This window comes from Pongo abelii, chromosome 13, assembly GCF_028885655.2.
Source record: "Pongo abelii isolate AG06213 chromosome 13, NHGRI_mPonAbe1-v2.0_pri, whole genome shotgun sequence".
Lineage (NCBI taxonomy): Eukaryota > Metazoa > Chordata > Mammalia > Primates > Hominidae > Pongo > Pongo abelii.
This window is the reverse complement of record NC_071998.2, coordinates 29,937,257-29,951,822: the sequence shown is the minus strand read 5'-3', so window position 1 is coordinate 29,951,822 and position 14,566 is coordinate 29,937,257. Positions and strand designations below refer to the sequence as shown.

Genomic DNA, 14,566 nt, shown 5'->3' with positions numbered 1-14,566 from the left:
TGTTTATCTCTGTCTTTGCACCAGTCCATGGTCCTGTAACTCCTTCCTTTCTTGCCTGTTTCTCTACTAAATTGACGGCACTTCTCAGACTTCAATGCCCACCTCTAAGAGTAGAATTATATGCTAAGACTTACATGCATTGCTAAACATTACCTCCCAAAACAAGATTCCCAGATAGGACCTGCTTTTGGTGAGCACGAGGACATCCCCGTAGGCAGGAAGCCTGAGTGTTTGCTCTGGGAAAGCCCTGTAGGGCTCTGTCATTCCTGGCTTTGGCCCCAGCTCCCTTTTTGACTCTAGACAATCGTGCTTGGTTGCTCCAAGGAGTGATCAGTCTTCTCACCTTGTTCTGCCTCTGGGTGACGGTGAGAACCTTCTTCAATAAGCTGCTTCTGTTCTAATTTTGAAAAGACTCTCCTGAGTGGTCAGATTATAAGAACAGGGGTGCTACTTCCTCCCCCAGTAGGTTGACTATTATGGATTACCTGTTATTCAATTGCTATAGTTGCCAGCACGTTTTACAGTTTCCTTTGTGGCACAGAGGGAAAGCCAGGAGTTACATTTCTCAGAATCCCCTTCTCTTTACGGTTGTAGGTTAGATTTGGCCACATAAGGGTTCAATAAAATACCACATGTGAAATGCCAAGCATAATGCCTGGCACAGAGTAAGTAGCTAATCAAACTGGAGTGTCTTTCTTTCTCAACTTTGGTTACCGATGCCACATTAAGGGCATACAGATCAAATCTAATGAATTTATAACCTTCAGAAGGCCATCAGATATATTCATTAATCAATAGTATTATTTTTTCTTGAGTTTGTTAACTATAGTAATTGCAAAACCTGGAAATGACCTAGTGTGAAGTCAAAGTGAAAAACGAATAAAGAACAGTTAAAAGGATGTATATGTTGAGAAATTCAAATAAGGGTAATTGTACACTGTGTGTCCACATCAAGATTACAATCTGTTTTTTAATTAACTAATAATGATTAAGCCATAATTTTACTGTGTTTTGCATATCTTCCTAGACCTTCCTGGACCTTAGAGTACAATCTGATGAAATATTAATTAAAAGAAAATGGTGCATTCTGTAAAGTAAGGGTAGGGAAGAAGGCAACTATACATACAGCCCTCCCAGCATATTGATACTGTTTTAAAGAATTTGTTATAGTCTAGTTTAGGGTGTTTCACTGCTTTAAAAGAGACAACTTTGTTGGTACTAAAATCATCCTAATTATGTTCTTTGTTTTATTTGGCTTTTAAAAACAATTTAAAAGTACCAGTCACTTGGTATCTGTTATGCACCTGCAGGTGCTGAGCTCTCACATGGTAATTTGAGACAGAGGGGCAAAAGATAAGTAAAATATTTATAATAAATATGAATTGGATGAGTCTCCATTCCAAAGAAATACCTAAATTGATATCAATCACATGTGCTAAAGTTGAAGGAAGGAAATTACCAGTTAACATGTACCTGGTATATGCCAGGTACGTATCAATATTATCTTAAATTTAATTCCTCAAATTAAAGTATTTTATTAAAAACCTATGAGGTATACTTTCTTATTCCTATTTGCTATATGAAGAACCTATGGCTCATTTTGTTCAAGACTCCCAGTATTAGGTGAAAAAGCTAGAATCCAAACCCGCTGACTCCAGATCCTGTTTATCTATACTATGGTATTTACCTCTAAAAAAAAAAAAAAATTAAACTCGTTTTCACTAGTTGTGTCATACCAAAGGCATTGTCTTGTACCTAGTAGATGTTTCATCCAGCACTCCTGGGCCTTACTGAGGTCCATGGGCCAGAAAGTCTGTATAAATAGTTTTCCTGGGAAAGGAGAAAGCCAGAAGTTATGATGGATTTGAAATGGGTGAGGGCCCTTGGAGAAGGAAAGTATAAGAAGATTTTTTGCAGGAGCTGGCACATTGGCCTAGTTCAAAATTATAGCTAGCATGAATTGCTATATAAGGTACTCCGTGAGCATTTTACACATAATATCTAATTTAATCTTTAAAATAGTCTCTGGACCAATGAAGCATTATTGACCTAGTATTACAGATGAGGACTCAGAGACACAGAAAGCTCAAAAAACTTGCCTACGGTCATACAGAGTCTAGCTGATCCTGAAGTTCATGGTAATGAACATTATACTGTATTTTGCAATTAAACATTAGACTATATTCTACAATGTAAAATGCTCACCAAACTTTGATTGCATTGAGACATAAATGTCATACTGTAGAAAGTCTTGTTTTATCTATAACTCCCAAACCATGGTGGCAATTGGAGAAGAGGGGCCCTTCCACCTGACCCATTCCTGATGTCTTCAAAACCTTTGTGATATAGAAGTATGGAGAAGATGTGGCTTTTACATATAACATTTAATGGATCTGTCCTACATCTTAGTATCTTTTCTGAGGGCCTCTAGGGTACTACTAGAGCTGGCTTTAACGTGAGTAAGCAAGCAGAGTAATTGTTTATCACTGATGAAATGCATGTCTGGTGTATCAGAAAATAAACACTTGGGTTGGAAAGTGAGAAGCAAAGTGGACCAAATGGACTGCCTTATTGGAACCACTGCTGGCCATTCTCAGACCTCACTGGAAAAGCTAAGGCAGAATATCCCTATAATATAGAAATATTCCAGCAATCCCAGAGAATGAGGCATGGAAAGGAGGGTAGACATCTCATTACCACTTGAGAGTGATCAAGATTGCAGGACCCATCTGAGACAGATAAAATCTTTAACATGAAAATGGAAATCCTCAAGAATAGTGTGTGGTTAACACGTGAAGGGAGGCAAAGAAAGGGATGCTGGTGAGGTATTTTACCGGGTGGTATGATACTTGAATTCGTGAGTGTCTATAAATAAAATGAGGTAGTTCTCTACATACTGACATGAAATCTCTAAGATAAATCATTATGTGAAACAAGTAAGGTTTCACTTACATGAAAAATGTGCATGGGTAGTATGTTTATATTTATATTAAAATAAGAGGTGCAAACAGCTGTATAAAAATATTTACATATGCTTACCTGTACATAGGACAGCCCTGGAAGGACATATCCCATATGCATCTGAACAAGGAGCTAGCAGTTAACAGTGGGAGGGAAACTTACTTTTCACTGAAACACTTTTATGTCATACTACAAGCATATATTGTCTCTTACCTGAAAATCAACATTTTTAACAATAAAATAAAAAATCCACACGTGTCTCTAAGCTGGCAAAATTAAAACATCTGGAGAAATGCTGTACTATATTCAAAATGAAAAGATGATGCTGATTCAGATTTAAAAAATGATAAAAGTCGGAAACTAGAAAGAATGGGAAAAGCCTATATTTCATTGCTCTCCATTCAAAGCCACAAGTACAGAGATATAATCTTTACAAGATAAGTAGCCAATATAACTAACTTTAAATGAAGTTTTTCCTTTCCAAACACCTGCAATAAGCTTTCCCCATTTGAAACAAAGAATATATTTCTGGGCATATCCATGTGTGAAAGTTGAACTTCAGGAGATCCCAATCTCATTTCTCCTGCCTAATGAAAGGGAAAGAAAAATTAAAGCTAATTTGGGCATACTTAATTTCAAAATTAAAAGCTCTGAATTTATATATGTCAGAAAATGGTCTTGATGGCAAATTTTTAAAGAAAAAAGACATGTCCCAAATGGTATCACACACAATGCAGCAATCCCTGGATGAGAGGGAGTGAAAAACTTGAGTTCCAACTTGGCCACATACTTATGAGACTTTAGCAGAGTCACTGTTTTTATTTTTCACGTCATCCATCTCAAGGCTATAATTTTATTGACATTTCCTTCAGTATAGGCAAGGCTTAAATAGCAAGTATTCCAGATTGATTATAAAAATGGCTCCAATTCTTTCTTTCTCTGTATCCACAGCACTCACAATATGACTTTGATGTTACTTTCATGACAAGAGTCTATTTTTCCAACCTTTGGATCAGAGTTAGACTTGTGTGACAATGTGCCAGTTTCAAGCCCAGGCTTCACATGGCCTGGCATGCTTCTAATCACTCTCTGCTTTACCTTTGGACAAGTCCAGACTAGCTTTTTGAAGAAAAGAAAGCATAAACAGGAGAGCCAAGTCCTGTAAGCTGAGACCATCCCAGACCAGTTAGCTCCTAGTCCACTTGCCAGCTGACTACAGATGCATATGAGACTCCAGCAGAGATAAGATGAGATTAACTGATCCCAGACTAGATTGTTGGAAGTGCCCAGCTGACCCATAGACTCATGAGTTTTTATTTTAAATTACTTGCTTGGGGGTTATTTGTTATACAGTATTATTGTAACAAGAGATAAACTGTATAGGAAGAAAAGGCACTTTTAAAACAATATGTGTTTTACCAATATTTCATTCTAATCATCACTATTAATTAAAATTTCCCTTAAGGGCAAAAAGGAATACTTCTAAGCAGAGATATAAGTAAAATATATTCATGAGAAAATTATTTTTCTTTTGGGTTTCCTAAGATTGAAAGGTTACCTTTGACTTAGGGTGAGATTCTTTCATTCTTCATTCATTCTTGGTCCTATCTGGGGAATCTTTTCCTGGAATGATCATGAAATAGATCCCTATGTGTAGTGTTCAGCACCCAGATACAGGAATATGCCAAGTACTCAACATGCATGTCCATTTTCATGCCCCTTCTCACAACTCAGCCAGCTGCTTTGAGCCAAGTACACCGATGGCCCTTACCTAATTCCTGAGACAATCTTATGGGAATTAGCATTTCATTGGTACATATTTCCAGATTTGTGTGTTCACATTTCCAGTCCTGTAACATGAGTAACCCATGAGACAGCTCCTAGTCTTCGATAGCCACAATTTCCTCCATGGCTACCTAAGATACCAGTAAAAGAAACTCTTTGGTTTCAGCATTCCCAATCACTATAATGACTCAGTACAGAATAATAGGCATCTGTTCTGATAACCATACTATTCCTTGACAGTTAATGCTATTTGGATGTCCAGTGAAGCAATTTAAGGGAACAGATTTTGGAGTTCAAATCGTGGCTCTGCCATTAATTAATGTCAGATAAGAGATTTAATTAATCTGAACATCTGTTTTCTTATCTATAGTATTGGGATAACAATACCTCCTGCATAGAGTTTGAGGGGATGAAGAAATAAGATTTTATATATATGATTATACACACACACACACACACACACACACACGTAGTGGTTTAGTACAACTAATGGGTACATAAATGGAACAAGTGATGGCACCTGAAGTTCAGTTACATACAAGGCAACACATTGGACCTGCTTCTAGTATATGCATTTGGACCATGGCTAAGACTGCAATGCTCTTTAGACTCTGGCCTTCATTGCCAGACTACCCTGATAAAAGCAAAATTTTAAAACCAAGATCTTCCTTTGCAAACACCATAGTAATCTGCATTCCATCTGATTCTGGTTTTCTTCCCTCATCCCTCTCCCCTACCTTGGGATCCATGGATGAAATGTAGGTATATCCCAGGTCTAAGTCCTCTGGGTACTGACAGAAATACATATTGTGCAACATAGGGAAGTCCACAGATATAGAGCCATCAGCATGGGATTAAGACCAAGCATGAAGAACCTGTATCAACTAACGAGCAAAATAACCAGCTAACATCATAATGACAGGATCAAATTCACACATAACAATATTAACCTTAAATGTAAATGTGCTGAATGCTCCAATTAAAAGACACAGACTGACAAACTGGATAAAGAGTCAAGACCCATCAGTGTGATTGTATTCAGGAGACCCATCTCATGTGCAGAGGCGCACATAGGCTCAAAATAAAGGGATGGAGGAAGATCTACCAAGAAAATGCAAAACAAAAAAAGGCAGGGGTTGCAATCCTAGTCTCTGATAAAACAGACTTTAAACCCACAAAGATCAAAAGAGACAAAGAAGGCCATTACATAATGGTAAAGAGGTCAATTCAACAAGAAGAGCTAACTATCCTAAATATATATGCACCCAATACAGGAGCACCCAGATTCATAAACCAAGTCCTTAGAGACCTACAAAGAGACTTAGACTCCCACACAATAATAATGGGAGACTTTAACGCCCCACTGTCAACATTAGACAGATCCATGAGACGGCAAGTTAACAAGGATATCCAGGAATTGAACTCAGCTCTGCATCAAGTGGACCTAATAGACATCTACAGAACTCTCCATCCCAAATCAACAGAATATACATTCTTCTCAGCACCACATCGCACTTATTCCAAAATTGACCACATAGTTGGAAGTAAAGTACACCTCAGCAAATGTAAAAGAATAGAAATTATAACAAACTGTCTCTCAGACCACAGTGCAATCAAACTAGAACTCAGGATTAAGAAACTCACTCAAAACTGCTCAACTACATGGAAACTGAACAACCTGCTCCTGAATGACTACTGGGTACATAACGAAATGAAGGCAGAAATAAAGATGTTCTGTGAAACCAATGAGAAGAAAGACACAACATACCAGAATCTCTGGGACACATTTAAAGCAGTGTGTAGAGGGAAATTTATAGCACTATATGCCCACAAGAGAAAGCAGGAAAGATCTAAAATTGACAACCTAACATCACAATTAAAAGAACTAGAAAAGCAAGAGCAAACACATTCAAAAGCTAGCAGAAAGCAAGAAATAACTAAGATCAGAGCAGAACTGAAGGAAATAGAGACACAAAAAACCCTTCAAAAAATCAATGAATCCAGGAGCTGGTTCTTTGAAAAGATCAACAAAATTGATAGACCGCTAACAAGACTAATAAAGAAGAAAAGAGAGAAGAATCAAATAGATGCAATAAAAAATGATAAAGGGGATATCACCACCGATCCCACAGAAATACAAACTACCATCAGAGAATACTATAAACACCTCTATGCAAATAAACTAGAAAATCTACAAGAAATGGATAAATTCCTGGACACATACACCCTCCCAAGACTAAACCAGGAAGAAGTTGAATCTCTGAATAGACCAATAACAGGGTCTGAAATTGAGGCAATAATTAATAGCTTACCAACCAAATAAAGTCCAGGACCAGACGCATTCACAGCCAAATTCTACCAGAGGTACAAGGACGAGCCGGTACCATTTCTTCTGAAATTATTCCAATCATTAGAAAAAGAGGGAGTCCTCCCTAACTCATTTTATGAGGCCAGCATCATCCTGATACCAAAGCCTGACAGAGACACAACAAAAAAAGAGAGGTTCAGACCAATATCCCTGATGAACATTGATGCAAAAATCCTCAATAAAGTACTGGCAAACTGAATCCAGCAGCACATCAAAAAGCTTATCCATGATCAAGTGGGCTTCATCCCTGGGATGCAAGGCTGGTTCAACATATGCAAATCAATAAATGTAATCCAGCATATAAACAGAACCAAAGACAGAAACCACATGATTATCTCAATAGATGCAGAAAAGGCCTTTGACAAAATTCAACAACCCTTCATGCTAAAAACTCTCATTAAATTAGGTATTGATGGGACATATCTCAAAATAATAAGAGCTATTTATGACAAACCCACAGCCAATATCATACTGAATGGGCAAAAACTGGAAGCCTTCCCTTTGAAAACTGGCACAAGACAGGGATGCCCTCTGTCACCACTCCTATTCAACATAGTGTTGGAAGTTCTGGCCAGGGCAATCAGGCAGGAGAAAAAAATAAAGGGTATTCAATTAGGAAAGAGGAAGTCAAATTGTCCCTGTTTGCAGATGAAAGGATTGTGTATCAGAAAACCCCATCATCTTAGCTCATAATCTCGTTAAGCTGATAGGCAACTTCAGCAAAGTCTCAGGATACAAAATCAATGTGCAAAAATCACAAGCATTCTTATACACCTATAACAGACAAACAGCCAAATCATGAGTGAACTCCCATTCACAATTGCTTCAAAGAGAATAAAATACCTAGGAATCCAACTTACAAGGGATATGAAGGACCTCTTCAAGGAGAACTAAAAACCACTGCTCAACGACATAAAAGAGGACACAAACAAATGGAAGAACATTCCATGCTCATGGATAGGAAGAATCAATATCATGAAAATGGCCATACTGCCTAAGGTAATTTATAGATTCAATGCCATCCCCATCAAGCTACCAATGACTTTCTTCACAGAATTGCAAAAAATTACTTTAAAGTTCATTAGGAACCAAAAAAGAGCCCGCATTGCCAAGTCAATCCTACGCCAAAAGAACAAAGCTGGAGGCATCATGCTACCTGACTTCAAACTGTACTAGAAGGCTACAGTAATGAAAACAGCATGGTACTGGTACCAAAACAGAGATATAGACCAATGGAACAGAAATAATACCACACATCTACAACCATCTGATCTTTGACAAACCTGACAAAAACAAGAAACAGGGAAAGGATTCCCTATTTAATAAATGGTGCTGGGAAAACTGGCTAGCCATATGTAGAAAGCTGAAACTGGATCCCTTCCTTACACCTTATACAAAAATTAATTCAAGATGGACTGAAGCTTAAGTGTTAGACCTGAAACCATAAAATGCCTAGAAGAAAACCTAGAAAATACCATTCAGGACATAGGCATGGTCAAGGACTTCATGTCTAAAACACCAAAAGCAATGGCAACAAAAGCCAAAATTGACAAATGGGATCTAATTAAACTCAAGAGCTTCTGCACAGCAAAAGAAACTACCATCAGAGTGAACAGGCAACCTACAGAATGGGAGAAAATTTTAGCAATCTACTCATGTGGCAAAGGGCTAATAGCCAGAATCTACAAAGAACTCAAACAATTTACAAGAAAAAAACAAACAACCCCATCAAAAAGTGGTTGAAGGATATGAACAGACACTTCTCAAAAGAAGACATTTATGCAGCCAAAAGACACATGAAAAAATGCTCATCATCACTGGCCATCAGAGAAATGCAAATGAAAACCACAATGAGATACCATCTCATACCAGTTAGAATGGCGATCATTAAAAAGTCAGGAAACAACAGGTGCTGGAGTGGATGTGGAGAAATAGGAACACTTTTACACTGTTGGTGGGACTGTAAACTGGTTCAACCATTGTGGAAGACAGTATGGCGATTCCTGAAGGATCTAGAACTAGGAATACCATTTGACCCAGCCATCCCATTACTGGGTATACACCCAAAGGATTATAAATCATGCTGCTATAAAGACACATGCACACGTATTTTTATTGTGGCACTATTCACAATAGCAAAGACTTGGAACCAACCCAAATGTCCATCAATGATAGACTGGATTAAGAAAATGTGGCACATATACACCATGAAATACTATGCAGCCATAAAAAAGGATGAGTTCATGTCCTTTGTAGGGACATGGATGAAGCTGGAAACCATCATTCTCAGCAAACTATCGCAAGGACAAAAAACCAAACACTGCATGTTCTCACTCATAGGTGGGAATTGAACAATGAGAACACTTGGACACAGGAAGGGGAACATCACACACTGGGGCCTGTTGTGTGGTGGGGGGAGGGGAGAGGGATAGCATTAGGAGATATACCTAATGTAAATGATGAGTTAATGGGTGCAGCACACCAACATGGTACATGTATACATATGTAACAAACCTGCATGTTGTGCACATGTACCCTAGAACTTAAAGTATAATAATAATAATAAAAGAAAGTAATAATAAAAAAAGTAATTAAAAAAGAAAAAACTGAAAGGCAGTTTTCACTATCCAAAACCAAGCAGTGTCTTTCCTTACTTGTATGATCAGTAATAAGAATGTGACATCCTTAAATAATAGTGAACATTTTATGACATAGTATTATAAAAATAGCTACTGTTTACTGAGCCCTTCTCATATACCAGACATTGGACTAAGTGCTTTCTATGCATCATGGCTTTTAATTCTTATCACAACCTTATGAGTTAAGTGCTATCACCATTTCCATTTTGTGGAAGGGATGCCAAGATAGGCTAAGTTACTTGTATAGGGTCACACAGACTTAGCAAGTTGAACAGGTAAGATTTAAACCCAGGTAGTCAGACCTCTAAGTACATGTTCTTTATCTCTGTGCTAATTACCCTGGGTGCAATGTGCAATGTGGCCAGGGTTCTGCTTTTCAATTAACTCTTAGACTAGTTCTAAGGTTCTGCAGCCTAAGAGAAAGAAATGTAAGAAGCAATTTATACAGTGCATTTTTCTGCAGAACGAAATGACATTTCCTTGTCACAGAGCTGCAGACACCTCTGTGAAAAAAAATCCCTGGTCATTACCAAGAGCATTAGTGGCAATCTCTGACAAGGAGCAAAGGTTTCTTTGTTCTGATAATGACAAAGATGGGCACTTGGGTGAGGCAGACCGTGACACTGCAGTGTAACTCGCTTTCAGCATAGCAACATGTTAGTTTAGGGTCACTGTGAAACTTACAGGAAGTCATTCATGGACTGTATTTAGTGTGGCAATTAGTATTAAGTACTCACTAAACATTAGTTTTTTTTTTACCCGTCACTTTTGCCAAAACTTTTAATATTTTTCTAATTAAATATTAATGTCAGACACATTATGACACCTTTTTAACCCTCAAGAAACCCTTTTGTTCCTGGAAAATGGCTTTTTAAAAGCCCCTGCTTCTTCTAGTCTGAAGATGCAGTGTGCTGCTAGCCTAAATAATCCCTTGCCATTAGAGTGTCGTTCTCACACTCTCAACCAGGAGCATTAGCGTGGCAGACTGAGCCATGAGAAAGCAAGGGCTGCTAACCACACTCTGGGAAGACCTTGAAATGTGTCTCTTTCCCAGTAGCTAAACATTTTTTTCTTTATTTAACCATTGACAACCATGCAAAATTTTGGAAATCTGACCAGGGCCACTTTTTAGGAGATTGTAGTGAAGGTACATGCTTGAGGAAGATTATTATGTCTCATTTATTACAAATTCCGAATCCTCCAATACATCTTGGATCTGGCAGCTACTAGAGGACCTGGCACATGCTAGGCAATCAATAAGTGTGATTTGAACAATGAGCTCTTTGAAAAGGCCAAATGGCCAAATGTTATGTATAATTAGCATAAAATATCTCCCAAGAATCAGAATTATTTTCACAAAATGTGGTATAATGAGGGTAACCTATTTAGGGAAGAAAATGACTGTAAGATGCATAAATTGACTGCCAAAGGAGGAATAGTAACTTAATCAAACTATCTAGATAAGATGCTGGAGAAAATTTTAACTCTTGTCAAATGAATACCTTTCTGCTGTTGCTTGTATTTCAGCAAGCTATAGCAAGTAACAAGAAGTAGTTTGCCTATATTTCTGTAAGGTATTTTCCTCACCCCTCTAACCCAGAATGTCCCAAAGTGACTTTGGTATATGCCAGCACTTATAAGAAAGTCCATCTTGAACAAATCTTCTAAATTTGGTAAAAATCTGTTGAGCTGTATTTTGCATGATAAGCAACAGAGAGAGAAAGGGGATATGTGTGTGTGTGTGTGTGTGTGTGTGTGTGTGTGTGTGTGAGAGAGAGAGAGAGAGTAAATATTTCATTTTATTTATATGTTTTAGACTAGGACAATCTGTTCTTTTGATAATATTACAATGATAGCATGCATTTCATAACCTATGGGAAGTCCTATGTGTGCTAAAGGTGAACATAGACTTTTTTTCCATTGAGCATATACTAGAGCACTTAATAAGCTACAATTAGAACAAGTGTTCAATTTTTATGTCTTTCATTAACAACATTTGAGATGAAATCCTACCGAAAAGTAGGACTCCTCTGTACCATACTTTTTTTCCCACTCAACCAGACCCTCAAAGCTAATTGTGAAGTTCTTAAAAGATAGTAATAGCAAAAGTCCTCTTACTTAAATTAAGATTGCTTAGAAGCATAATGCACTCTACATGGCCTCTTAGAGGACATAGGAGATAGGACATAGGTGGACACTAATTGCATAAAATCCACTTCAGAAGTAATTAGAAAGCAATTAGATGCCTCAAAACCTATAATATTTTAAAAATTTAGTAACCATCTAATTAGAATTCCACAATTAAAAGTTTAACATTTACATTATGTCTGAACTCCAAAATTTTCCATTCAGATTTCTGAAAACAATTAAATATCTTATTTCCCTTGAAAGACAGAGCAACACCTTCAGTGTGACCCCCAAAAACCACTGAAGAAAAATATATTCATTAGCATAAAAAATATCCTACCCACAGGAGGGCCTGTGACCACTGAAATGCTCTGCTATCATAACAGCCCAATTAGCATTAGGCACAGGGACAGTTCGCCATATCCCAACTACTCAGTCAGCAACCGCAGCACCAATGTTGTTTTTCCAAGGAAAGCAGGTGGTGAATGTCATAATAAAGATAAGCTTAAAAATGGAAGGGAGCTTATAGGAAAAGGATGAGATGAGCTGGATACCTAGTTTAAGGAAAGTCTGCCAACAGGCCTTGCTTAGCCAATGCTTCTCTTCATTCATCCTATTTTAATAAAAAGATGTTTTTAAAAATCGATACCAAAGGCCAGGTGCAGTGGCTCATGCCTGTAATCCCAATACTATGGGAGGCCGAGGAGAAGGCATCACTTGAGGTCAGGAATTTGAGACTAGTCTGACCAACATGGTGAAACTCCATCTCTACTGAAAATACAAAAATTAGCTGGGTGTGGTGGCGTCCACCTGTGGTCCCAGCTACTAGAGAGGCTGAGGCAGAAGAATCGCTTGAACCCAGGAGGCTGAGGTTGCAGTGAGCTGAGATCTTGCTACTGCACTCCAGCCTGGGTGACAGAGCCAAACTCTCAAAAAAAAAAAAAAAAAAAAAAAACTCTATACCAAAAACCATTGAATTTTACGTTTTAATGGGTGAATTGTATAATATGTGAATTATATATCAATAAATCTATAACATGTCATATTTCTTTGTCACTGTCTGTTTCCTAAACCTGCACTACAAATTTGGCTTGCTGTCTGCTTAGTGCTTTCACATCAGATTATATACTTCTTAGCACCTGGCCTTTCCTGATGTAGGGTAGTTACATCCTTCAGGCATGGATCTTTCTTTTTTCCTCTATATACTAAATATCCTGTGCATTATTCTGATATTTTTATGTGTGGATACTGGTCACTGGCCAAGGCACATGTGAATTATAAGAGTCAAGAATGCTAATCCCCATGTGGAGAAGCTTAGAGTACCAATTGGTAGGTGTTAAGCATTATAAAATATCAAGAGTTCATAAGACAATGAGAATGTTATACAGAACATATCAAGTGGAGCAGCCAAAGCTTGCACCTGTCTTGACAAGGGTCCACAGCTTATTTGAGATATAGAATGTTTTGATAACGGATGGTGCTGAGATGGGAGGAAATGGTGAATATGTTTGTGTTATTGAAAAAAATGGGGTGAACATCCTGTGTAACCTTCAGTTAGGCTTTTTGGCTGGTTTTGAAATGTATTTCATGCTACACTGAAGCTGGTGGGTACGGGAATGAAAACAAACCCATAGGAACTTCAGGTCACATTGATTCTGAATTCAAAACATTATGCTAATAGCATAGAAAGACTGTATGTACTAGATAGGACAGTAGCAATAATATTAGTATTACTAGTTAAATTAACATAATATCTAAAGTCTCCTCAAGTTTCCTTACAGGTGATTTTTTTTTGGTATCTTTCATCTCTACCTTGCAAAAGCCTAAGCCACTATTGTGTGTCCTGGGACTATCAGTGGAGCAAAGCATCTAGTGATTATTTTAAAGTGGCAATTCACTGATTTGAATAAATACAACAAAATATCAGCAAACAGAAAGGCTTTTTATTTTTGAAAAATATTTATACAATTTGTCTGTGCTTTCTTGTTTTTTGTTTTGTTTTGTTATACCCTAATGTTTGTTCCATGATGGAAGCTTAAATACCATGTGGACAAGTAGAGAAGAAACTTAGGCTTCATCTTCTCCCTTTTTTGCTATGTAGAATCAATGAAGCGGTCTCGCTGATTTAGCCCATTGGGATAAATTGATACTGTCCAATCTCTCCATCTTAGCTGACACCATCCTGGCCCAAGCCACCACTGTATCTACTTGGACTATCACAATACTCTTCTGTCACCTCAGAATTATGTTTGTTCTGCTCTCTATTGAAGCAAGAATGATTTTTAAAAGGCAAATATGATAATATTAGTCTTTAACACTCTTAACACCCTAACTATCCTCATGAAATATTGATTCACATCGATAAAATGGCTTTTGAGGCCAGGAGAAATCTGGTCTTAACAAACCTACTTCTCCAACTTCATTCTCCACCACTGCCCCCAAAGTTGCCATGCTCTTGCCCTCCTGTCCTCTTGTTCAACTCAGATCGTTTACTAATGCTGCTCCCTCTGTCTGAATGTTCTTTCACTCAGTTGATTGCTGCACATTTTACAAGTGTGATCGTATTACTTCTACAAATAATGTTTTTATCTCTGAAAATCTACTGTGTTCTCTGCTATCATAGCATCATGTACTTCTGCTCTTAGCGCATAACAAGATCAAATTCAAAACATTACTGTGGAAGTAT

The 14,566-nt window shown here is 37.6% G+C and overlaps 1 protein-coding gene across 1 annotated transcript in view; it reads right to left on the bottom strand.

Moving 5' to 3' along the window:
• The window catches only part of LINGO2 (leucine rich repeat and Ig domain containing 2), a 368,880-nt gene that overhangs the window by 153,989 nt on the left and 200,325 nt on the right, over positions 1-14,566 (bottom strand). The window lies entirely within an intron of this gene.